Source organism: Stegodyphus dumicola, chromosome 3, assembly GCF_044657685.1.
Source record: "Stegodyphus dumicola isolate Sdum_Otavi_A_Nest chromosome 3, ASM4465768v1".
Classification (NCBI taxonomy): Eukaryota; Metazoa; Arthropoda; class Arachnida; order Araneae; family Eresidae; genus Stegodyphus; species Stegodyphus dumicola.
The window spans coordinates 245,328,362-245,354,834 of NC_140770.1; the positions used below are offsets into that span (position 1 = coordinate 245,328,362).

The 26,473-nt window shown below is 32.9% G+C and overlaps 1 protein-coding gene across 5 annotated transcripts in view; it reads left to right on the forward strand.

The window, feature by feature from the left end:
* Positions 1–26,473, forward strand: part of LOC118193887 (uncharacterized) — a 224,783-nt gene that overhangs the window by 113,178 nt on the left and 85,132 nt on the right. For 4 of the 5 annotated variants that reach the window (XM_085813990.1, XM_085813989.1, XM_085813992.1 and 1 more), the window contains one exon: positions 2,217–2,498. The exons of the other annotated variant lie outside the window; for it this stretch is intronic. The gene's annotated coding sequence lies outside the window, so the exon portion shown is untranslated. The remainder of the gene's footprint in view (positions 1–2,216; positions 2,499–26,473) is intronic. 5 annotated transcript variants of the gene reach the window in all.

Below are 26,473 nucleotides of genomic sequence, written 5' to 3' on the forward strand. Positions count from 1 at the left end.
CTTGTTCGGCGTGTTATTTTATCTTAATTTCTTATCTTCTTAATCTGGAACAGATCTGATCCACGAAATTCTTCGTTAGACAAGAGACCCAACAGCGAGAGAGCAGTAAAGTGGAAGAATCTAGATCATGAGCTGCTCGCCCAGTGACAGTAGAACTTTTGCCCTCCCTATAATCCAATTTGTTATTAAACACCCAGAGAGGCGAACCCACAGACGTCGCATATTTTCTTAATACAGCACCGTCGATAAGACTTTCATAAGAACAGTTGTAAGTTCTCTATGACAAAAAGATACTATATAATTATTAAATCCATATTCTCTCAGGATATTGAGTTAGGTTAACGACAGGGTTGACCACTACGTCGCCGAAAATGAGCAATGTTTAGCAGCTATTCACAGTCTTTGTATGAAAACATTACTTCGTATTCAGACCCTGTAAGTTTCTGACTGCATATCATTAAAATGCTTAAGGAAAAACAGATTTGCTTTTCAAAATTATTAGTAACTTGCTCAACACAGAAGCAAGTGATAAATTTTACAGTTTAAGTAATATCAGTAAAATTCTTCTGTTAAAAAATAGAAAATACAAGCAACATCGAAACAAAATAAATAAATAAATACCATTTGTCTTCATTGTTCCTCTCTACATGCTTTCACAAAACCAGATCATAAACCAGTAAAAGAGCAAAAGATAGGAAAGGCTCATGACTTGCCGAAAGAATAAAAACTTCTTCAGATAAAGAACGGGCTTTGTGGGATGAAAGAAGATAAAAACTTTCTCAGGTAAAGGAAAAGACCGAATATACCTTATCTTTGTGTTGCCGTTTACAAATAAATGCATAGCATTATTTTTATAAGCAAAAGAAATAGCAGTCCCTTAGCCTTAGAAATAAAAGCTTTTCAAATTCAGCTTTTAAGAGCGTAAAGTTTGCAGCAGACTTTCAAATAAAAGAAAAAACTTTAGTTCCCTACGTGAGCATGAAACACGGCTTTCTTTTTATCTTCTCTAGTTTTCAGGTAATATTTATAAATTGATAGTTTTAGGATAAGAGTTGCAAAAGAAAAGTTTATCGAAGAACATATTTTTAAAATATAAAATTTTAGGAAAAAGAATTCTGCAGAGATTACTTGTTACGTACATAAAATGCTTAGATTCAGTGTTTAGCCGAAAAGTTGGACATGCTTGTTTTTCTACTGTGATTATACTTTTGATAAAATTCAGATAGCATTTTCATGCCACTGGGGAGAAAATCAAAACACGTATATTGAAATTGGAAAAACAATATTACTAGTATAATTTTAACAAAATGTTAGGATTTTTATGGAAGAAGATGTTACTATTCCTTCTGTAACATTATATAGATTAATGTTTCTCGCCAGATAAAAAGTGGGAAAAGTGTTAGGCCTAACAAAATTTGCCATAAATTATGCATAAATTTCAAGTTATAAATGCTAATTACGCTGCTTTTGAGATGCACAAACGTTTTTAGATATCCCTTGACCCTCGTTCTTCAGATAGCAGCTTCTAAACATTTCTATCTACCAGGCCTATGATTTGCATAGTAGAAACTCAGCCAAGCAAATTATGAATGCGCGTATATATAAAAGAAGGTTTGAGATTGTTAAGACAGAGCCTGTTCTGCCGTTTTTTAGCCCAAAGGGGCAATTAGCCCAGAAGGGGTATTAATTTCGTTTCGTCATTTTGGGTCGTCGACTATAAAACAGCGTTTCACTTTTCAAATTGTTGCCACCAAATATTACAGCCCTGCATTATATTTAAGGAAATGAAATACTGAGGAATCTGCATTAATGTATGTATGTTTCTCGCATCGCGAAAAATTTGTACCTTTAAAGACCTCAGATTTTTGAATAACCTACTTCTCCACTCGAATATGGGCATCTGGAAGCCCGAATTTAAAATTTCTTTTGCATTTTGTAAAACTTTAAAGACTTTTTAATTAACAAACTCAACGATTTCAAAGCAAGGAATGGAAGTTTTTATGTCCAGCGAGACAGACTGTGTATTGGAAATTCTAAAGATATGCTTTTTTTAAATATTCTGTGATATTGCTGCTGAATTGAATTTTATGGTTTGCGTACGAAGAAAATAATATTTAGTATATAAATATAACACATAAAACGTTAAAAAAACGCCTTTCTGGTTGTGATATAAAATCTGAAGGGCTTTCAGAATTTTTTTTTTTTTTTCCTTTCAGATTCGCCCTTAGGCACTATACGGAAAAGGAGGTTCTTTTTCTGGCTCGTATCCACTCAACACACGGGATAAACTATGAACACGCTCATTGCAGTCAGCCCGTTCGCCACAACTCGAAGCCAGTGTTCGAACTACCAGTGTTCTGCCGTTTGAAGGCCAAGTTAGTAGCTTGCGGTTCTAGACAAGTTTCTCTGGCTTGGATATTGCTACTTGCTGATAGTTTAAGTTCGCGCCGATGAATTCAGGCCACCTTCATGATTAAATTACTCTGTGTATCTGTGTAGTGAGTATTTAAATTAGATTTATCTTTTTGAATTCTTACTTAGAGTTTCTGTGCTGGCAAATTTTCTTAGCCTCAGGATTACCTTCTCTTTATCCATTTTAGTTTAAAATAAAAGTGTCTTTTATACGCTTCTCTTTCTGCACTTTAATATTAGACTTATCGATAAGTCATTTTTAGGTCTACAAAAGGGTTAAGTCACATTTTACAGTCGTCAAAGATGTAAAACTTGTAATTTTACGCAAATCATCCTCAAAAATTTATTAAATCAGTGGAATTTAAATATCCTTGGCTAAGTAATTAGATTCGGCATCACAAAAAGAATGCTAGGAAACAATTTGGTATACATTCTTCTTTATGCACTTGTTTGAGAGGCAACATAAATTATATACCCAACTATACGTATAACGATACCTTTATTGAAATATATAGCATAATATCCTCAATCATATGTCATGCTTGTTAAAAAATGTTATACTGCCATACTTATGAGTTTTACAAAAGCTGAAAGAATACTATCTGAAATAAGTTTAATGTAGCAATATATTCTTCTTTCTTAAATCTATGATTTCTTATTTTAATTTATTGCTTGCAAAAAACGAATTTCTTGAATTTTCTGTCCTTCTATATATTTTTAATAATTTTTCTCACATAACCTTTTAGGTTATTCATAATACGTATCATAATAATGTCCTAGCAAAACTTTTTGATTATAAAGACAACATTTAAATCCTAATCTCATGATGAGAAACGAGAAGTAGATTTTATCCCTGTCTTGATGTTATATTCGCTGAAGAACTGTCATCTAACACTGTTCTCCCAATTTTGTTTACTTGCGCAAAAGATGTTATAAGTAATCTAATGCAGGATGAGAAAACTCAGTTGGCTTAATAATACACAAAACGTTCTTGGCTACTAGAGGATAACATCAAAAGAGGCAAACAACAAAAAATACATTATAAAAGAAAGAAACCCACTAAATGACATCTCGAACGAGCTGTGGGGAATGTATCAAAAAGAACTACGAAGACTGCATGAGGAAACATAAATAACTAGGTTCAAGTTTGAGTAACAATGAATCTGATGAAAGAAGAGAAACAGACAGGCTTCTTCCAAGCGTAATTGACATATAGAATTTTAATCTTTAATTACCAGTGATTTAAAGCCACAGATAAAAGTATTTAACCCCATTTGTGAATTATTTGGAGCAGACGATAGAGGCGATGATAATGCTTTTCGTCAGAAACTGTAATGTAGATTAATTTTAAGGATTTTGCTAAGAATAATTTCCACTTCTATAGTTTTAATTAAATCTGACAATTATAATTTAAATCTTCATCCAGTAAATGCTTAAGCAATATGACAAACTTGAGAAAATATTTATCCTCACAGTACATAACTGGTAATTCAAACATCTAAATGATCTTCTTTCAGAATGAATGAAATATTAAATAATTTAACAGTGTAGTATAGACATGTCCTCTCGTGTCGAGTGTTAATAACTTTTCACGTGTTGAATATTGTACGTAGATCAATACGAAATGTATGAAACATTAATTTTACATGATAAGAATTATTTTACATTGGATTATTTTACACTAGCTTAAATTTATATCACATAAAATACTTACATGGAATTACAAAAATTAATATATATAATGATAGAAACACTTACGTATGAAAGCCGTTTTATCGATAACCCCTTTAGAAGCTATATCTAATATAAATTTATTTATTTATCAGGTTAAATATTTGGATATTTGAGATTCCTCGGTATTTCTGCAGCATACCAAAATTAAAGACGAGCATTTTGGGAAGCAGACGGAATTCAATAGTTATTATCTTTCCCATGCAAATGGGAAAATTTGTGTAATGGCAAAGAATTGTTATTAATCAAGGCGCTAGATTTTTCATCTGTCTTCAATAATATAAAAATATTTTACTCATTAACATAACAAAATGCTTAATAATTTTTCTTAACAAGTGCTATTAGCATTTATTCCATTAACATAATTAATAAAAGATTTTTATCATTTTACATATTGGACGTATTTATATCCACAACATCTCTGCCAAAAAACTTCAACTTCTTTTGTGCAATCCTTTACTTCAAATATAAATTCTAAAGGTAGGAGTAATAATTTTCTGCTGCCCAAGTATAGGCAGTCTAGATTTTTTTAATTCAAATTGTAATGTACTAGGTTTTTATAATAATATAAGATAATGTATTATTTTATGTATTTTTAATGCTTAATCATATTTTTTTCATCGTTCAAATTTAAAGTCGAAAACAAAAGAGAAAAATAGGCTTTTGAGACAGAAATATATTTTAAGTTAGATTTGACTTCTGAAGATTTATTTTATGAATTGAAACACAAACTAATTTATCTAAAAAGCAAAATACTGATTAAGTTCCTCTCTTTTATTACTTCTAATTTAAATAGAAAAACAAGTTTCAGTTTACTTAACTTTTGAACATTTAGTATACGACAGTGCAGATATTAACTATCTCTAATTCATACAACTTTTTCTGTTGCACGTAAAACCTGAGGTGGCAGAATCACAAGCAATGCAAGTTCCACTTTTTTGGGGGCGGTCATGAACTTTTTGTTTCTCTAGCTAATGTCAGCAAAGGAAATTCACATCTAGCTGTCACAAACACTGGGAAAAAAGACGTACTTTTTATGGCACTATAAAATCTCAAATATCTTTTTTTAAGACAGGCCATTTAACCACTGAAGACGACATGCAGCAAAAGGATCCCTTTTCACACACGTCCAGCTATGTGGCTGCCAAATTAAAGATCTTGGGCTTCCAAATGTTCACCTATCACTCCTACTCTACAAACCCAGCACCTCTTGACTATTATGTCTTTCCGACTTTGAAGAAGCATCTGAAGCATCTTCAAGACACTGATGATGTGAAAAAGCTGCTGAGAGCTGGTTTACAGACCAGTCAAAGGACTTTTATTTGAACGGAGTAGAAAAGATGCTAAAACGATGTAACAAATGCGTCAGTTTAAGAGGAGAGTATGTTAAATAAATGGGTAATTTAATAACTCTGGTTAGTAACTTAAAAATGGGGGTTTTGCATCAGAGGAGCGGAGGAGTTGAGGGCATGGCAGATGCATTGTGCAACGTCATCAATGACATCACAGCAGGAGCGTGGCCAATTCCGGCACGAGTTGATTTGAGTTGTTTTTAGATTCCTGGCTGAGTTGTAGACCTCCTGTTTCTCATTTAAATTTAGTTTTTCAAAATTGGGAACAAGAAATATTTTCTTCATCTTAATGATATGCTGATGCCGCCCTTTGTAGGTGAAAAAGTGAATTATGTGTTTTAGAAATATATTTTTAAGTCTGGTGTTAAAATTATTCAATGTGCGACATTGAAAACAATATAAGAGAAACAAATATAAAAAAGACTTCCCTCTTATGACAATGCATGATGTCATGTCATTAAACTACATGATAATTGTTTTTTTATTTATTACCCTACTTAAATTTATTTGATACTTTTATCCTTTTTAGTTTTCCATGAAACTTTAACTTATTTCTTATGTTTTTGGTTCATAATAACATATTTGTTGACTGTCATATTTTTTTAATACTTAACGTTTCTAATTTGTAATATTTTATTTAATTTTCACATATTATTTTTTTCACATCTTTTATAATTTCTAACATATCCTGAATTTTAACTTATACGTTATATTTCACAAGCGTAATTGTTCCCGTACATGCTGTTTATTTGTTACAGTACTTAGTTTTAGATGTAATTTGGCACTTCTTATAACGTTATAGTGTTCAATATATTCTGAATTTTAACTTCATTTACATAACTACTGTTTATTATATCGTTTAATTTTAAACGTAATATTTAATATCTTTTTTGTCTATTTTTTAACCGTTCTAGTTTTCTATACACACTTTCATTTTAACTTACTTGTTTTAAATTCTGTTTAAAAAGAAACGTTTATTTTCACGATCTTAGTTCTTTTACTTAATTTTCTACAGAATTTTTAATTTCTTTCACATGTTTAACAATATTTTCCTTACACTGCTCAATATTTTTTTAATTTAAGTCTATAACTGTTAATTGCTTTTCTTACGCTAATAATTTCTCTTCTTGATTTCTATTTCATAATTCTAGTTTAACTTATTTATTATCATGTTTTTATTTATATCTCATCATTCGTAATTCCTACATTTTATCCCATTTTAGACATTAACACACTTTTTTAACAATATGGATTGTTTGCATTTACTCCATATTCAAACATTTCCTTATATTTTTTTAAATACTTGCTGCATTCTCCAATCATAATTGATCATCTACAGATTTTACTCAGAAATTTCCATTCACAACTTTAGAGTATCTAAATGTGTTTCTTTCTCATATAGTTTTAAAGTCTTCAAAAGTTTCTAACATCATGCTTAGTGTTAAATCTCGATTATCTTTAAATATATTCATAATTTTCGTTTCTAATTCTACATTTCACAGTCAGTGTTTGATCCACACATACCAAAATATTTCTTACATCTTCTGATATTTAGTCTACGTCATATTTCAGTACTTCAAATTAATTTACACATCTCATACCATTATTTTTCATGTTTTAGAGACACTGACTATACTAATTTTACCTTTTCCCTATACTAATTTTACCTTTCTCCTGCACTAATTGCATCTATGTACACACTCACAGAAAACGTTTAGGGAAAATTCACAATTTTTTGCATCACATGCATAAAGAAATTCTTAAAAACCAACTTTTTCAGTGTCGTACTCAAAGTACTATTTTCCAAATGGAAAAACAAGTGTTCTTTGGTTTTACTCTGTTGAATCTTTTTAATTTTTAACATCCTACTTTTAATTCTAACATACGCCTTTTGAACAGCTTTTTCTTTTAGTGTTAGCGTATAATCCTTACCTTGTTTGTTCAAATTTCCTACAGAACCTTCTTTAATTCACTAAGCAACCCCAATATTTTTCACTGACATTCTATTTGATAATACTACAAGTTTCCTTAATTGACAAAAAGCGTATTATTTCTCATTTCAAAATAGAACTAGTATACTTTTTACAAACATTACCTTCTTCTATTCAAAACATCCCTTAACTTATAACTGATTTAGAGATACCAAAAAAGACTCTTATCATATGCTGCTCAATTGAAAATATCTTTCGGAATTTTAAGTTTTTAGAAATTCTTTCGCAAGTATATCAACACAATCAGAAAATACACTTGACATTTTTACTGAATTTAAAGGTGACACACTGTTATGAGAAGGGTTTTAGTTTATAAGGCAAATAAACACATTTTGTGCTAAATGGCATAAACACTTAGATTTAGACAAAAGTTAGAATATTTCTATTTAATCCGATGGAAAACATGAATTTCATTCATGATATGGATTTTCTATTGATTTATTTGATCATACACTAGTAGGAAAAGTTTACTTTACAAGTTCAACTTTTAACGAAATAGAAATAAAAACCACGATACATATGCTGTTTTTAAGAAAAGATATGCTTCTGGAAATGTAAATGCTTCTAGAGTTTTCTTTTCCATAACACTGGTCTGCATTAATTTATCAATTTCAAAAATTCTCCTATCAGCTAATATATTTTCTTATAAACAAAACATTGTCAAAATTGTGACACAGTATAACTCTTACGAATATACCTTTACCACCAGAGACTCATTACCGATTGAACCAAAGAAAGACACAGATATTTTTCCCCAATCTATATTAAATTAATAAAATATTTAAACTTTCATACACTCCCCACTACGAACGAAAACTAAATAGATATTGTTATGTTTGCATATATTAGATAAAACGTTTATGAATATTTGAAGTAATGCTTAGAACTTCATAAAAGTAAGCATTCACTATGCTAATACACATATCATCAGTTATTTACATTAATGGATGTAATATCATTATTTATTACACATACTATATGCATATATATTTAAAGTTTAATTGTCTTACGGCTGAATAATTAACTATTGGGAGAAAAAGGTCCATATCTTACACTATTTAATTCACATTGAATAAATTTTCTCAAGACCCATATTGAACCACGTTTATTAAATTCGTGAAAGCTCTTTTATTTCTAAATATTCACACTCATGACACATTTTAAAAGTAACTACTGATTACCATTTTAGACACCGATATCATAACTCATTGTAACACTACACCATAACTCAATTTTTTTACTAGTTACAATTTTATATTTTCAAGAAGTACATCTAAGACGTGATCATTTTTCTATGTTCTAGAAAATCGATTCAATTGAGAATATACCATTAAGACATGTGATTTTAGCAGATTTACATATATTAACGATGTCAACGTTGCTTCGTTTTTGTAACATTCGCATCAAACCATGTCGCATTCGAATGTGGTGTAACAGATCGCGTATTCTTTTAAACACTTGTAAACAATGGATGCAGTTTCTAAGAAGAGAAGTATCTCGCTGTTTCAAAACAACATCATCAGTATTTTTGGACAGCTGCTAGATTTAAAAAAAGTGTCATGAGATTCTCTTCAAATTCTGTTTTACTTGAAAACATATACGAACATGCTATACAATATATGACGTGTAAAGTTTCATGTTGTTTTAAGTTTTCATGCTCAATATCTTTTTTTGCCATGATTTACACTTAAAAGTAACTTTATAAGTTTTCATATTCTTTTTACATTCTTTTTACATACTTACATGATTATTTAAGAGTATATACGTGAGATAAAAAATATGTAAATCAAAATTATACGATAAAAAATATGTAAATCAAAATTATAAGCTAAAAAATATGTAAATCAAAATTATAATTTAAATTAGCACTAGTACTTAATTACCCTATCTAGTCTAAAAATAGTAATAACTTTTACGGACTGTGTCATTTCCAGATCAATCCATCTTGCTTGGCTTGCATAATGATGATGACGTTGCTAATTCGGAATCTAAACTCAGAATTTCGAGAACTGAAATCTTTCTCTCAATAAACAACCTAAACACAAACTTGCTGTTGGTGAGTTTCCATATTGGATAATTGGGTATTTTAGCTTCAGCTCTCTTGCACCCAAAACTCTATCTCGCTCGCTGATGTGTCGCTTATCTCTGCTAGGTATTGTCTATAGTTCTCAAAACATAATCTAGATTAAATTGGGGCTTGTATAGCGCACCCACAACAATGATGATGTGCAACGAAAAAGAATATGTGTCCTAAGAATTAGTTATCAAGGAATAAAATTATGGGTGGCATTTAACGCTTTAAAGAATGTGTGTGTCTGTTCTGTAAATACTGTATATAAATGTTCTATACTTAAATCCTCATAAATGAATTCATTGTCTTTATATAGGAATTTATTCAAACTCGATCGATTTCAAACATCTTTATCCTTTTTAATTTACATGTCCAGTATTATTTATTATTTTGTGAAATATTTTAAATATTCATAACAAATAAACTACGTAATTGATATTAAATTTTGTTACAGTGAAATACGGGTAAACCTGAGCCAAAGTTTCAGTCACTCGGTCTTTTTTTTTCCTCTCAGGATTTTTCTGCCTCCATTATGGGAAGCACTTTTATAACGCCTAGATAGTGGAAACTGCGTTAGGTAGAAGATGTACTAGAAACACCTTAGCTGTGCACACTTCATCGAAGACAGCATTTTTTAAGAAAGCATGACCTTTTATATATGTTTCTAACAGATTGAAACTCAAAGAATTTCATGTCAGTTTGTTTCAGTATTTTGTTAATACTCGTAAGTATCAAATTATGCTGATCTGAATTTGAATCGCTCATGTCAATTAACTTCGCTCCTTCTTGCAAAAAATTCATCAACTTTCTTCTTTAATGTATTTTTGTTTCCTTTCAGTTTTAACAAGTTTGGAAGTCTGCTGCTAAATTAAATATTTGGGTTATTATTTCTGATAAGATTTCCCAATTTTAATTTGCATTACTCTCTCAACTAGAATAAACATACAGAATTTTTTTTTTTAATTTTACAGTAAAACTTTTACATTAATTACAGTAAAAACTACGAATAGCAGCTTTCTGTCATGAAAATATTTTCTATTACATATGTAGCTTTCATGTTTAGTGAAAAAAATAACCGGAAAATAATGAATAATTTCTGGTTTCTTATCTCCGTATTTGTTTTCACGTTTATTCTGAAAAGAGGTCTACAAATTTAAAAATGGATCTGCCCCTTTCTGATACGTATCTGCATTTAAATTCACTTTCTTAAGCTATCTCTGCTCGCATGCAATACATTTACTAGTCCTTTTCAAAATGCTTTATCAATAAACATAAACTATGTTTGAATAGCAATTCTATTCAAATGAACTTCCTGTATAGAAATTAATTTCTATGCCTATTCATTCATAAACTATCATTTCATATTATCTGATGCGAATGCCTTTTATTATCATATTTATGAGTATAGTTATAGCAATATTAAAATTTATGTCGTATGAATATTGTTATGTGAGCAATTATATTATTATAATTATGCGTTTAGTATTTATCTGAAGAATTATTGCTTCAGTGGCATTCATTAGTTTACTTCATATTTAAATCTTTAATAGTTATGAAAGGTACTTAAAATTAATGAAGATTAAAAAATGCATGATGTTCAAGAAAAGGAAAACGATCAGCTGAACGTTGCTAAATTTAGATTAAAGCTTCTACGAACAGAGGAACAGAGCTTATCTGAGAGCAATTAGAGATGAAAGTAATCTGGAGAAAAGTTTTCAAGTCAAAAAACGCAATTCCAGAAAATTTTCCTTGGTCGTTAAATGTTTTTACTTAAATTAAAATACCAACAACAAACTTTGACTACTTTTTAGGTGCACTCGAGATTAAATTACATCGTTGGATTTGTTTATCTAAAGTTCTTTTCGCCTCTCCTGATTTTTTTCCAATGTTTTCCTTCAAATTAGAAACGTAAAATCAGTCCCAAAGAATAATTATATTTCCGATTATGTTTTCGAACTTTGTGCACATTCCTTATCTTAGATAAATTTCGATTATTTTTACTTAATCTTAAAGTATGATTTAGATTGCATATTAAAATAATTTATTCAAGTGCATATAAAGCAACCCTTTACTTATTATCACTTTTACTAATCTCAAATTCTTATTTCATCAGTTATTTCAGTATTCAGATCATTTTTATCTCCAGTTATTGCATATATCGAAGCGAAAATGTGTGCATTAAAAATAAGAATAGAAATATACTAGCATTAAAACACTTATATAAAACTTAATAGTTAATGTTACGACATATCGAACAATTTTGATTCAAATACCGAGCAAAAGCTTTATTTAGTTATGTACTTTTTACGCAATGTTTCGGGAATCTGCAAATTCTGGTTTACCAGATTAGATGGCCTAGATCATTAGTCTTCAAACTCTATTCCGCGGAATACCTAGATTCCGCAAGTCACACTCTGGTTTTCCGCAAGTCAAAATAAAAATTCGACATATATATTAAAGAGACCTGCGTGCTGTGCTTTGCAAAACTTAACAGTTTTCTAATGGAAAAGGAATTAAATTTAAACGACAGTATTAAAACTTGTATAAGACACCTTTTCCAGTTGGAGAAAACTATAATAGAATATTTCACAGAAGAGGAAACTATTTATGATAAGATAAAAGTTCCGTTCGACTTCTAAGGTAAATCACGACTTGCCAAATGAAGGAAAGAGATCAACTTATCGACATATCAGCACATTCGACTTTAAAATCTAAATTTAAGCAGGAACAGCTCTTAATTCCTGATTGCAGATTCATCCAAAATACCCAGAAGTTCCTTGCGCCGTTAGGCTCCGTTCAGACAGTGGTGTAAATGTCATAAAAGCATAAGCCTAGAGCATAAAATATAGGCGTTCTGTTCACACCTACGAAACAGGACTAAGTCGTAGGCAATTAAAGAAGCTAAATTTGCGCATGCGTGGTAGTGATTACAGCTTTCTCGTTTAATAGGTTTCGCGTATTCGCTCTGATTGGCCGGGTTGTAGATCTATTGTATCTGTACAGATATACTTTTAATGCGTTGTATTTGATTTAATATAGTCTTACTAATAACTTTCTTGAAAATGTTGGAAGTCCAATTAATTAATTTGTTAGTGTTAAAATTGAATTTTCATGTTTTGTTGAACAGTTGAATCTTTTGTAGTTAATTATTTGAAGATCTAGATAGTTGACTACATATTGTGAAGTATTATTTTTATTAAGAGTAAGGCACTCTCGATTATATATATATATATATATATATATATATACATATTTCCACACTGTCATTGTTTAAATAAGTGTTTTGTTGAATCCCCATTAAGTTACAGACAGTTAAGCAATTAGCATAACAGCGTCAACAGTTACCATGTCACTATGGCGGTTGGAATTCGCAGAGGGCAGGATTGATTTAAGATTTGTTGCAATTAATATGAATACAAACTCAGCCATTTCAGATATCCTACGAATGTAGCCCTACGTGATATTTCGAAACTAAAGAAGAAGTATTATGCTATATTTAAAACCCAAAAGTTTCTTCAGATGTCTTCCAGTTAGTGAAAATAAATTTAAATACAGATATTTCGCAATAGCGAAAGGGTTACAGGAAATTTTGCAAGGCAGACGAAAGATAGCTATACAGCTTAATGATCTGGAACATGTCACTAGCAAATATTCTGACAACAATCATGATAAATTACTCTTTATTCGTCTGCAATACTTTATTTAATTATCAATTTTGCTTTGCCCCTCATAAAATCTACATTTCGGTTTAGTTGTGTAATTCGTTAATGAATGAATGAATTAAGGTCACTTACGATGGTTTGAAATCGACATTTAAAACAAATCTGATGTGCACACCAGATGACATCCTTCTACGGAATATTTAAATATGCGCACTTTTAGCTGCATTTCATTTGAACTTATTTCCTCAAATTTCATTAGAGATATATTTAACATTCAATAAATTCTGTTCTCAGTTCGTGGGGAAGCAATTAAAAATTGAAAAATGTAGAAAAAAGATAAAACATGAAATACAGTTAAAACAATTAAAAAAACAGTTTTAACAAATGGAATTACAGTTTTTACGCAAAAACAAGCAGTTCGGCGAGCAGGTAACAAGACAGATTTTTCAGTGCACAAAAATGAAAGTTTAATTTTGCTCCCATTCGGCAAAAAGACACTTAAGGTACAGAAACTGAATACATTATTCTGCTAAGTTTCAAATATAAACAAATATGACTGCTATGATAAGAAAAATTAGGCTGACCGCACTTAATCAACTTTTAAATTGTTGATAATTCTACAACTATCGCATGCAGATTTACCAAAGGCATCAAACCCTTAACCAGAAGATAAGAACAATATAATTCAATCACTTTCAAGCCAAAACGTACGCAATTTACCAACATATAAGAATAAAAAGACTAAGCTCACGGAGCCGTGTAACATAGTGGGTACATATACTTTTGGTGCTGCCGACTCTAACCAAAATGGGAGGTACACAAGAACATGTTATAGCAGTCCTATATACAAAATTTCGACGTCCTGGGGCTACTCGGTTTTGAGTTATGCGAGATACATAGACACATACGCACGTACAAACGCCAAGAAAAATATGGTAGGAATCCGCTTTAAATCAGTTTTATAATTCGTTTGAGGAAAACAAGTTAATTATTCTGTCCTCACGTACAGTTGTCACGCAAAAACATCGTTAAATTGCATTCGATAGCAGTCAAAAGGAATATTTCCGTTGAAATACGGTACCTGGAATGTTTCGTGATTACAATACTTGCTTTACTTCGTACAAGGAAGTAAAAAGGAAAGAGATCCATTCATTTCAAAATGAATAGTGGGAAAATAAATCAAGAGAAATTGATGTTCGTTTAAATAGTAGAAGAAAAGAAAACATGAGGAAGTGGATTTCATGCTTGGCACGTACTTCATTCAATTCTTCTAAAATCTTAAAATATTGAAACATTTTACTAGATCTTTAGCTCTGGGAAAACTATTAAAAGATAATGCAGGAATGAAACATGGAATTGGGCGAGTTCAACGGTTATGCTTCATTTTGCTTCAAAAAGAATTAGGAACTTAGTAGCCTGAAAATTGAACTTTAATTATTTACAATTTACTCGGGGAATTCTTTTCCAGAGAACAGCATGCTTTGCAGCAAATGAAATATATCTCGACGGGCGATATCTCAGAAGCAGAAAGTTCTTGAGTAATTAGTAGCATAAAAATTCACTGCTGAAGGTAGAAAACGTTTCTTTACAAAAGAGGAGAATAGATTATGATGTCTTCATTTACATTCTCCATTTAGCTATCTCTCCAAACATATAAATTTGCTTTTATAACGAAGAGATTTATTTTTGCTTTAAGCCAAGGATAGTCGCAGTCATGTCATATATTTTCAAGTTTATTAGCTGTAATAACCGTTTAAAATATTAATAGTATTTATTTACTGAGATGGGTCAAGGAAAATATTTATTTACTGTAGTAGTTTTAATCCTTATAATCTGTTTCTACCTCACGTGTTTAAAATACTATATAACCTATGACTGTGATACTTCTTTGGCGAAATGAAGCAACTCCAATGATGGAACACAGCAATAACTTTTATTTAACACTCAACAAAATAGCGACATACAAACAAGGAAAGAAAACATATTCTGACATTTAAAAATAAATTACATTCTTCGTGCGAGAAAATGCATGCAGCTCTCGAGCCTGCATTTCAATATTGCCAGTAATCTGTACATTATTTATTATTCATCTATTTCAAATGCACGAGAGATTAATAACAATATTAAAGCTGTTACAACCTCTCCCCCAACGGAGAGACCTTTTCCGAAGGGAGAAGTTCTGTAAAATTTGACAGTTTAATAAGCTGGGCTTGCTCATTTGCTTAAAGAGAAAAGGTAACTTCTCTCATTAGTTTCCAAATTTCAGGTCAAAAATTTAAAGTTTTAAACAAATACTTTTACACCACATTTAAAAAGAAAAATAAATGGAGAACGTTCAATTACATCAGTTGATCATACATTAAATAATAAAATAAATTCTGAACGTAGTTACATACACTAAGAGTTATTACATTACTTAATTCTACTCAGAACATCTACGTTCTTGTGAAAAGATCCTTTGCGATGAATGACCTTAAAATTATAAGGTTGTAATGAGAGTGCCTAGCGCATCAATCTAGAGTTACATTTGGCGTTGGATTGTAGCCAGACAATGGCGTTGGATTATGATCAGTTTGAATCAAGAATTCTTGCTGACCATCCAGATAAAAATGCAGTTTCTTGATAGCGTAGATGATAGCAGCGCACTCCTTTTCCGTAGTACAATAATTCTTTTCAAACTTAGTAAATTTTTTGCTTATATACAAGATAGGATGTTCACGTTGTTCATCATCTAATTGGCATAGTACTATACCCATGCCATTGTCTGAGGCATCGGTTTGTATAATAAACCTTTTATCAAAATCGGGAGCATACAGAATTGGTTTCTTGCATAGCAACTCTTTTAAATTTTTAAAAGCTTTGTCACATATTTCAGGCCATTGTATATTTCCTTTTTTTGTTACCCCTGTTCATGCGATGCGTGCGTTGTTATACAACAATTTCAAATTAACTAGAAGTGGACTGTACTAAATATTTTATTCGACAACTTTAATCAAATGCGTGCCATCTTTCAAGCGATGACTTACTACTAACAACAACAGCAATAAAAAAAAAACTGAGTAAGCGTTTACAGGGTTGCTGTAATGAACATCTGCGCCATGTAAGGCGCCAAGAAGAGAAAAAATGACGTAATCTTACAGTTAAATAGTCTTAATGACTTAACATACCCCCCGGCATTGAAGGGTTACTTCAATAATTTCGTGCGATAATACTCATAATAACCTACAAAATTGTACAATTACTACCTTATACAATAATGCAATACGAATAACATCTCTTAATTCAATATAATAATATTCAATTTTCAATGCAAAATTTTATACACAATACACTGTACAATACAAGTTTTATAATAATAAGTTAACACTTAACTAACTTAGGAAGCTTCTTCTTGGGGTAAAATTGCAATTTTTGTAATTCCACGCTTAATGATGCCCTTTGCTGTCTGTATTTCTACTACTCTAACCTTACCGTCAACTCCAGGAAAAATTCTTGTAATGCGCCCTAACACCCATCTACAAACGGGAAGCTCATCCTCCTTAACTAGTACTAGCATACCTATTTTAATATTCGTTTGTTCTACCTTCCATTTTGAACGCTGTTGTAGTGTGTTTAAATAGTCCCTATGCCAACGATTCCATATCAACTGGACAAATCTGGTAGTTCGTTTCCATCTTGAGAGTCTGTTTTCAGGTATATCAATTAATTCGGGTTCTACTATAGCATTCAAGGGTCTTCCAATGAGAAAATGACCTGGTGTTAATGCCTCTAAATCATTTACATCGGAAGATAAGGGAGTACAGTTAATAACTCCTCGAAAGTCAACCTTGCATTACCTACAATCCGCTTTAAGTGATATTTCACGGATTTTATTCCAGATTCCCATAGTCCACCAAAATTAGGTGTCCGTGGGGGAATAAACTTCCATACTATTCCTTCTTCACCTAAATAATCTGCTAATTTTTTGTCAAGATTTCTAATTAAATTGTTAATTCTTTGCAATTCGGCATTTGCGCCAACGAAGTTTTTTGCGTTGTCTGAGAAAATGATTGAGCATTTTCCGCGCCTAGCAATAAATCTCTTTAAGGTAGCAATAAATGCGTCAGTGGTGAGATCACTCACTAGTTCGAGATGCACTGCCTTTGTTATAAGGCAAATGAAAAGAGCTAAATATACCTTATGAAGAGTTCCTTTCCTCTGTCCCTTGTACCTAATAAAAAATGGACCGCAAAAATCGGTGCCGACATGATTAAAGGGTGAGCTTGGATTTACGCGTTCTGCAGGTAATGACCCCATAATTTGTTCGATAGTGACTGGTTTATTTTTACTACAAATTATACATTCATGGGTAATCTTTCTAGTTAAATTCCTACCTTGTAATGGCCAAAATTTCTGTCTCATAAAACACAATAATGCTTGCGAACCTACGTGTAAATATTTCTGATGATAATGCTCAGCAATCAGCTTAGTTAGTTTGCCTTTAACAGGCAAAATTATTTGATGTTTTTGTGAAAACATTACATTGGCCCCTTGTAATCGGCCTCCTACTCTCATTACATTATTTGCATCTAAAAAAGGGTTCAAAGAAAGTAAATTACTTTTATTATTAATGGGTTTACCTTGTGCGAAGGAGTTATAATCTGAATAAAAACTACATTTTTGAACCTCTCTTACTAAAAAGGATTCTGCCTCATTTAACTCCTTTGAACTTACTCCTCCTGTTCTTCTCTGTGCTCCTTTCTGTTTTGAACACCTAGAGTTCCAAATGAACCTGAAAATATAACTAACAATACGTAATAATTTTAAATAATTGTTAGTGATATCTAGGACATTATCAATAAATTTTGAAGGCAAAGTGCATAAACAAGCAATGTCAGTTTTTTTTCTCAGTTCATTAGAAAATGTCTCTGTTTTTTCTAATTGTTCAAAGTCAATGTTCTTGTTAGGTATGACACATTCACTCAAGAATGGAGGACCTTTCCACCACAGATCATCATAATGCAGCTTGTCAAAACTCAGTCCTCGGGAAATAAGGTCTGCTGGGTTCTCCTCTGAACGCACATAATTCCACTGGCGTGTATGTGTTAGCTCTTGGATCTGCAACACTCGATTAGCAACAAAAGTTTTTAGTACATGCGGGGGATTCTGAAGCCATGCTAACACTATGGTTGAGTCACACCACAGACATATTTTACTGATGTCCAATTTCAATAAAAGCACCACCTTTGCAACAAGCTGTGCTAGCAGTACAGCTGCGCAGAGTTCCAGTCGAGGTACTGTCAGCGGTTTTAGTGGAGCTACTCTGGACTTGCTGCAAAGCAAATGTGAAGATAAATTATTGTCACTTCTACAGCGTAAATAGATGGCTACTCCGTATGCGTGTTCTGATGCATCTGAAAATCCATGAATTTGTATATCAGAAAAACTATCCTGTAAAACATATCTACTGACTTTCAAATTGTTGATAGATTGCATTGAATCAATAAAAAGTTGCCAATCCTTAATTATCCTTTCGGGTAGCGGATCGTTCCAATCAAGCTTCAATAACCAAAGTCTTTGGATGAAGATTTTTGCTTTTGTTATCCCTGGACCAAGCAGTCCTAATGGATCATAAATGCGAGCAATATCAGACAACACTGTTCTCTTTGTGTAAGTAGTTGGTTTCTTGATGGTTGATTTGTACGAAAAACAATCTATCTTTGGATTCCATAATAATCCTAAAGTTTTGATGCTCTGATCGTCATCGAAATTACTGAAAGAACTTGTCCATCCGGAAACTGCAAATGATCAGGATGATTAGCACACCATCTGTGCAGACGCATTCCTCCACGTGATAATAGGTTAATCAATTGCGACTGTAATTCTTTAGCCTCTATTAGAGTATGGGCTCCTGTGAGTACGTCATCGACATAAAAATCCCTTTGTACTATTGGCGCTGCTAACGAAAAATTATTTTTCTCGTCTTCTGCTAATTGATTAAGTGTGCGTGTTGCTAGATATGGTGCGTTGGAAGTACCGTAAGTTATAGTCTTCAGTCTATAGACCTTAACTGGTTCTTCTTCACTACTCTTCCATAAGATGCGTAATAAATCTCTTTGATGTTCTTTAATCAAAATCTGACGATACATTTTTACAATGTCTGCTGTGAAGGCAATTTTATGCGTTCGAAATCTGCAAATAATATCAAATAGTTCGTCTTGAACTAACCCTCCATTCAGCAGAATATCGTTTAACGAAATTCCAGTAGTCGTAGGAGCAGTGGCATCGAACACTACCCTAAGTTTAGTGCTAGGTTTCTCGGGTCTGAAAACCCCATGGTGAGGAAGATAATATGAGAAACTAGAGCTATCCCCTTCATCAATTTCTTCGGAATGGCCTAATTTATTATATTCCTTAATGAAATCTTCGTATAAGTGTTTCATTGCGGGATTGCGAGTGAAGCGTTTAAGTAGATAATTCAGTCTTTTGCTAGCGTTTTCTCTCGATTCCCCTAAAAGGCTAAGTCCTTCCTCCTTAATTGGCATTTCCACTACATATCTGCCATCATCTTGCCTCGCGTGTGTACGAAGAAAGTGCTGTTCACAAAATTCCTCTTCCTGACTTTTCACTTTTTTTGCTTCATTAATACCTTCAATCTCCCAAAACCTTCTCATGTTGTCAGATAAATTATCCCCATTTTCCACAAACCCACAAAAATTATCAACACTGCCTTGCTGCGGCATGCGCACTGACCCGCTAACGATGTATCCAAAAACTGACTGATGGAGAATCAGGTCTTGCATATTTATTCTGTGTTCCCAGTAAATCAAAAAATATTTCGTTAGATAATAAAACATGTATTTGACCAGGTTTATAAAACTCTGGATCAGCTAAACCAATGAGTTGCAACTGCTTAACATCAGAAATGTTTATATATCTAGCAGGCGTTACCCGAGTTATTTTTGGAACAACAAAAAATTGTAAGGTACGAATAAAATCTCTAGTAGCGTTAGCGATGGTTGCTATAGCTTTTTCCTTAACACCCATAACTGTACCATTGATACCTGAAATAGAAGCGTTTATTTTTCTTTTCTTCAAATTCAGTAACTCAGCACCTTCTTTAGTAATGAAATTATTTTGAGAACCGGAATCCAGCAAGGCTCTCAACGAGATAAATTTTCCATCATTACCCTTAACGAAAATAATTGCAGTTGAAAGTAGAACTTGTTTATTAAAAGAACTGGAAATATTTAGCGTAGTACCGTTAATGGACTTTGCTTGGTTGGTTTCATTAGTGTCACTAACCTTTTGGCTGTTTGCCATTGGAGTAAATGTATCAGCATTTGGAGAAAGATTACTGCTTAATTTATTAGTCTTGTTTGTGATTTGATTCGATGTGCCGTTTGCTCTATCCAAATTTTCTTCATTTCGATCAAAATGTAAGAGCGAATTGTGAAATTTCTGACATTTTCTGCATGTATTAGAACTTTTACAGTCCTTGATTGTGTGGACCGAAGATAAACAATTGAAACATAGTTTTTTTGTCTTTACAAATTCAAATCGTTTCTTGACTGTCAGATTTAAGAATTGCGCACATTTCAACAATAAATGATCAGCTTTACAATAAGGACAATTTTTTGAATTTTCCGAAAGTGATGTAAGAGCTTTGGTATTAAATGAACGTTTCGATTCCCCATGCGGAGGTTTGTAATGTGATAGGGTGCGAGCGTGTTCCTTCAAAAAACATGTCAGTTGTTTAACCGTTCCTATCTCGTCTTTTTTAAGTGACCTTTCCCACCAACACCGAGTATTTCTATCCAACTTTTCAACTAATAAATAAACAATTAACGTGTCTGAAAATTCTTCCACCTTTTGCTCCAATGCTTTCAAGGATCGTAAACATTCATGCACCTTATCGATAAATTTTAAAAGCGACGAAGTAGAATCACTCGTTTGAGGTATAGAAATTAATTTCTTTATGATAGAATTGATCAAATCTTTTTTGTTGCTATAGCGCTCAACCAACAGATTCCATGCTATGTCATAATTCGAATCTGAAATTGGAATGGACTGAATAATATTTAAAGCGTCTGCCTTACACGAACTCTTTAAATATTGCAATTTTTGCGCATTAGTTATTTGCTATTTTTATGCACAGCTGCGGAAAATAAATCCTCAAATTCAATCCATTCTTCGATTTTCCCACTAAATATTGGAAGAGACAATTTAGGCAATTTTATATCCGAAACAATTATGTCTTTACTCGAACCGTTTTCATTTGAGCAGCTATTCCTTTGAGAACGGATCTCAGAAATTTTTCTTTTAATTTTCAAATGAATTTCATCGAGATTATCTACTACATTTTCCTTTTCCTTAATGAATTCGTCAGTGTCCTTTTCTTCACAATGTGCAAATAAAGAATCGAAAATGTTACTTAATTCCTTTTTAAATTCTAATATTTTTGATTCGTATAACTCCAATAAGGAAATATCTGCTTCATCCACTGTAGAATTTACCTTATTTTCAAACTTTCTGATACTGCAATTTAAACTCTTTTTGTTAGCTTTAATTGCTTTCAATTCACTCATCATGAACAAATAAATAATTTATCACTTACCGTGATTGCAGATTTCTCGACAGCAACACCGGAAATGAACGATGACACAGTATTCAATCTTAATTGCGTAATCCACACGAAAACGAAAGCATTCCAAACACTCTATATGAAGTTATGCGTAATACAACCAAACGAAAGTATTCTAAATGTTCTAAAAAGTTAATTTTAGCAACAATGTCTTTTACCTGTGGCTCGACGGGCCATAAAGTGTTCATGCAATGCGTGCGTTGTTATACAACAATTTCAAATTAACTAGAAGTGGACTGTACTAAATATTTTATTCGACAACTTTAATCAAATGGGTGCCATCTTTCAAGCGATGACTTACTACTAACAACAACAGCAATGAAAAAAAACTGAGTAAGCGTTTACAGGGTTGCTGTAATGAACATCTGCGCCATGTAAGGCGCCAAGAAGAGAAAAAATGACGTAATCTTACAGTTAAATAGTCTTAATGACTTAACAACCCCCTTCAAAGCGTCCGTGAGGGGAGAAGCAATTTCCGAAAATCTCGGTATGTACTGGCGATAATACCCTACCAGTCCTAAGAAAGCACGTATTTCTGTTTTGGTTTTAGGTGTAGGATACTCCTTTACAGCCAGGATCTTTACTTCATCCGGGGTTCGTTGTCCTTGTCCCACAACTTGGCCTAGGTATCTCACTTAATCTTGTGCAAATTTACATTTTGATGGTTTTAGTCGTAAATTTGCTTTCTGTATTCTCTCTAGAACAGAAGTTCAGTTTTTAAGGTGCTCTTCCAAGTTTTCTGAGTAAATGGCAATGTCATCCAGGTATGGTACAGCGAAACCTTCGCATCCATCCAGGACTTTAGTCATAACTTTGCTAAAAAAAAATATGGGGCATTTTTTAATCCAAAGGGTAAACGTAGAGGCCTGAAACTTCCAAAACTAGTTACAAATGTTGCATATCTTTGGGCTCTTTCTGTTAACGGAATTTGCCAGTAGCCTCTAGATAAATCTAATAGGGTAATATATTTTGATTTTGCTACAGTTTCGATACGTTCTTGAATATTAGGCAAAGGATAGTATTCAGTTTTAGTAACAGCATTGAGTTTACGATAATCAATACAAGGTCGAGGATCCTTTGATGAAGATTCTATCAAAATCATGGGAGATGTATAGTCCAATTCTCCCGGCTCTGTAATTTTAAGATCGAGAATTTTCTGTATTACCCTTTTGAGAATTTCAGTCTGTCGGGGTGACAGTCTGTATTGGCTTTATTTGTATTGGTTCGTTATTTAATAGCTCAATATCGTGACAAACTAAGTTTGTTAGTCCAGGATTATTTGAAAAACAACCAGAATATTTCCATAAAATCTTTCGTAAATCTTCTATTTGCTCGGATTTCAACCTTTTCTCGAGTTCATTCTTGTCTATGATGTCCGAGAAATTTAATATACTTGGATTGGAAGGTAAACGAGGAATGTCCATTTCTAAGTCTCCTTCCACTTCAGTTATCATATTAATCATTTCTGGTCTTTTGTAATATGGTTTAAGCATGTTAATGTGATATACTTGATTTGGCTCATTTTGTCCCTCGAAACTTACAATATAATTGGTTTCTGAAATTTTCTGCTCTATTTTTCCAGGTCCTTTCCACTGTACTTCTAGTTTATTTTGACGATTCGTTGATAAAACAAGAACTAAATCTCCTCTAGCAAATTCTCTTTTCACTGCGTTTCGATCGTACCATGTTTTCCTCCGTTGTTGAGCTTCTTTCATGTTTTCCACGGCAAGTTCTTGGCATTTCTTCATTCCATTAATAAGTTCGAAAACGTAACTGACAACATTATTACTTTCTTCAATCGGTTCTAGCCACTGCTCATAAAGTAAAGTGACTGGCGTTCGTAGGTTTTTGCCATGAACTAATTCTGCTGGTGTAAAACCAGTGCTTTCGTGTGTGACTGTTCTGAGAGCAAAAAGAACTGATGGTAGATAATTCTCCCAATCCGAAGTCGCTCCTATACATACGACTCTTAACACCCTTTTTAGCGTTCTATGGAATCGCTCAACGGGATTACTCTGCGGATGATACACAGAGCTTCTTACATGTTTAATGCCGAAACGCTCCAAAAATTCCTCTGTCAAAGCACTGACGAAAGAGGTCCCCTGATCTGTTTGGATCACTTTTGGGAAACCCATACGACTGAAAATCTGTAAGAAAGCATCAATCACAGATGGCGAAGAAATGTCTGTCACCGCAACAGCATCTGGATGTTTGGACGACATACACAGAGCTGTAATAATATATATTTTTCCAGTCTTTGAAATAGGTAGCGGACCAACGGCATCGACATTTATTTTAGTGAATATTTCGGAAATTACTGGTACTAATGTCATTGGACCCTTCTTGTCATTTCCTTTTCCAGCGCGCTGACAAGCATCACGGGTTCTTACAAAATCTTCAGTTTCTTTGTAACACCTCGTCCAGTAAAAATATCTATCAAGTCTGTCTTTGGTCTTTTTGACACCCAAATGACCTGAAGTTTCTTCGTGGCACATCTTTATAATTGATAATATAATCGGCTTGAGTTTTTCAGGTATAACGACAAGCTGCCTTTCAAAGCCCATTTTATCCGTCGTTTTTTTAACTAAAAGTTCTTTTCCTGTCAGACTATAGTTCTCATTTTTTCATGTACCTTCTTTAACTTCTTGGATGATTTTAGACAGTTCCTTATCAGCAAGCTGAAGTTGTTCAATTTCTTCTGAGTCAATGTTTACCAGTTTCATGAGTTTCATCTTCCGAATTTTGCTCCGGTAAATTATCTTCTTCAAAAACATATCTGGATGCTTTATTTTCTTCCTTCATCGGTTCCAAGATCTTTTCTTCGGCTACTTCTCTTTTCTTTTGAGCTCTAGTAGAGACAGCATTAACCTGGTGAGGACAACTATCAGGTTCCTTTTGTTATATAAACAACATAAATTCATACTTAATAATTACAAATGAACACCATATTTGTGAAACAACTAGAGAAAAAGTTCATTCTGAGCTATGCGGTAGGTAACTGTGTGTATAAGTCACTTAACTGAACATATCAATCAATATTGCAACAATAACATACTAAGTATTGTGAGCAGTCATAGTGAAACATAAATGCAAGATAAGTAAACAATTTTAAATTCCAAGATGTTGCGTTGTGTTAAACAAAACCCATTCTATGTTTAAGGTCCAGTGTAAAAGATAATTACAATAAATACAAACAGGTGAATAATATCAACTTACGTTTATTTAAGGTAGGAATATATTACGATTACAAAACATAAAAAGAGAGTCATGACCTCACTAAACATTACAATAAAACGTGGTGGCTGGTTCAATTAAAGAACTAATGTGAAAACAACAGAAAAGGATGACATACCTTTCTTTAACATATTAATGATCCTTCATATATTTCAGTTTGGTTAGAGTACTTAATAGCGAACGGCGAAGGAGAATATTATGATCTCAAGGAAAACTTGGGAGAGTATCTGAAATTAGAAAACAAAGGGGTTAGGTTGATGCGATTCAGCAAGCTATTGGTTCGGACGCCAGGCTTCCCTCCTATTACTGCTTCCAACCAGCAGGTGCTCAGGTCTTCCCCTCCACAGGCCATCATGACAGCGTAAATTTTTGGATTTTAGAAATATAGGTGTTGCAGCCTCTCTTCGGTGTTGGTTAATTTACGTTGCTACGTCTAAGATGAGGCTCACCTCCGAGCTGCTCGTCCAAGTTGACATCTTATAAGTTCTCGTGAAATTTCATTTTTTTTTCGTCTCTCTTCTGTCGTCTCCGTCACTGTCCCGTCTCCCGAAAAAGCCTCCCGAAAACACTGCGCAGCCGTTTTAGTAGCTGGCGCGTTTTTTGAAAACTTGGCGTAGATGGTGACTAGCAGGAAGCCAAAAAAGGCAACCCACACTCTGGATCTTCACGGGAAAGGGGTTTCCCGACTACCAAAAGGAGCCGTTTCTCGCCATTCCATCCATTCCATCGTTCAACTTCCAAGGCCACACCAATGTGTCATCACAACTGCAGGCGGAAACAAGGGGTAAAATCTAGCCTCGCTCCAAGGACCCAGTCGATAATGCAGATCTTCTGTCTCAACGTATATTTTCCCCCACCATAAGTATGCTGTAGAACATCACCCTGCTAGCCTGGTCCAGCAAAACAGGGTCCCTTTTTCGTGAAACCCAGATGGTAAAACTATTAAGCCTTTCGCCCCCCACACATGGTGGAACGCTTAGCAGAAAGGAATTTTGGGGTGCAGTACAACTGCTGAGAAGAATTTCCGCTGAAGGAAAGAGGGCAAGGGGTGAAAATCTCTGAACTAAGTTAATACAAAATGACTTTGGTAATTTAAAAAAAATGAAGCTACTAATTACACATTATAATACATAATAAAAATGTCAGCACTGTAATAATTGTTTCCTCAGCCACCAATTGAGACTAAACACAATTTATCCAAAAGAAATACAAATAGAATCAAATTATTTTTCTTCTACCGCCAGTCAGAAAGTATGTATTCGTTTAACGTTAAAAGAAAGAGGGATACCAGTTAAATTACTCAAAGTTTAAGAAAAAAAAATTAGCACACAAAGGTGCACAACAAAGTTTTAAAATAAAAAAAAAATTAAAGTTAAACAACCTTAAGGGTCAAAACA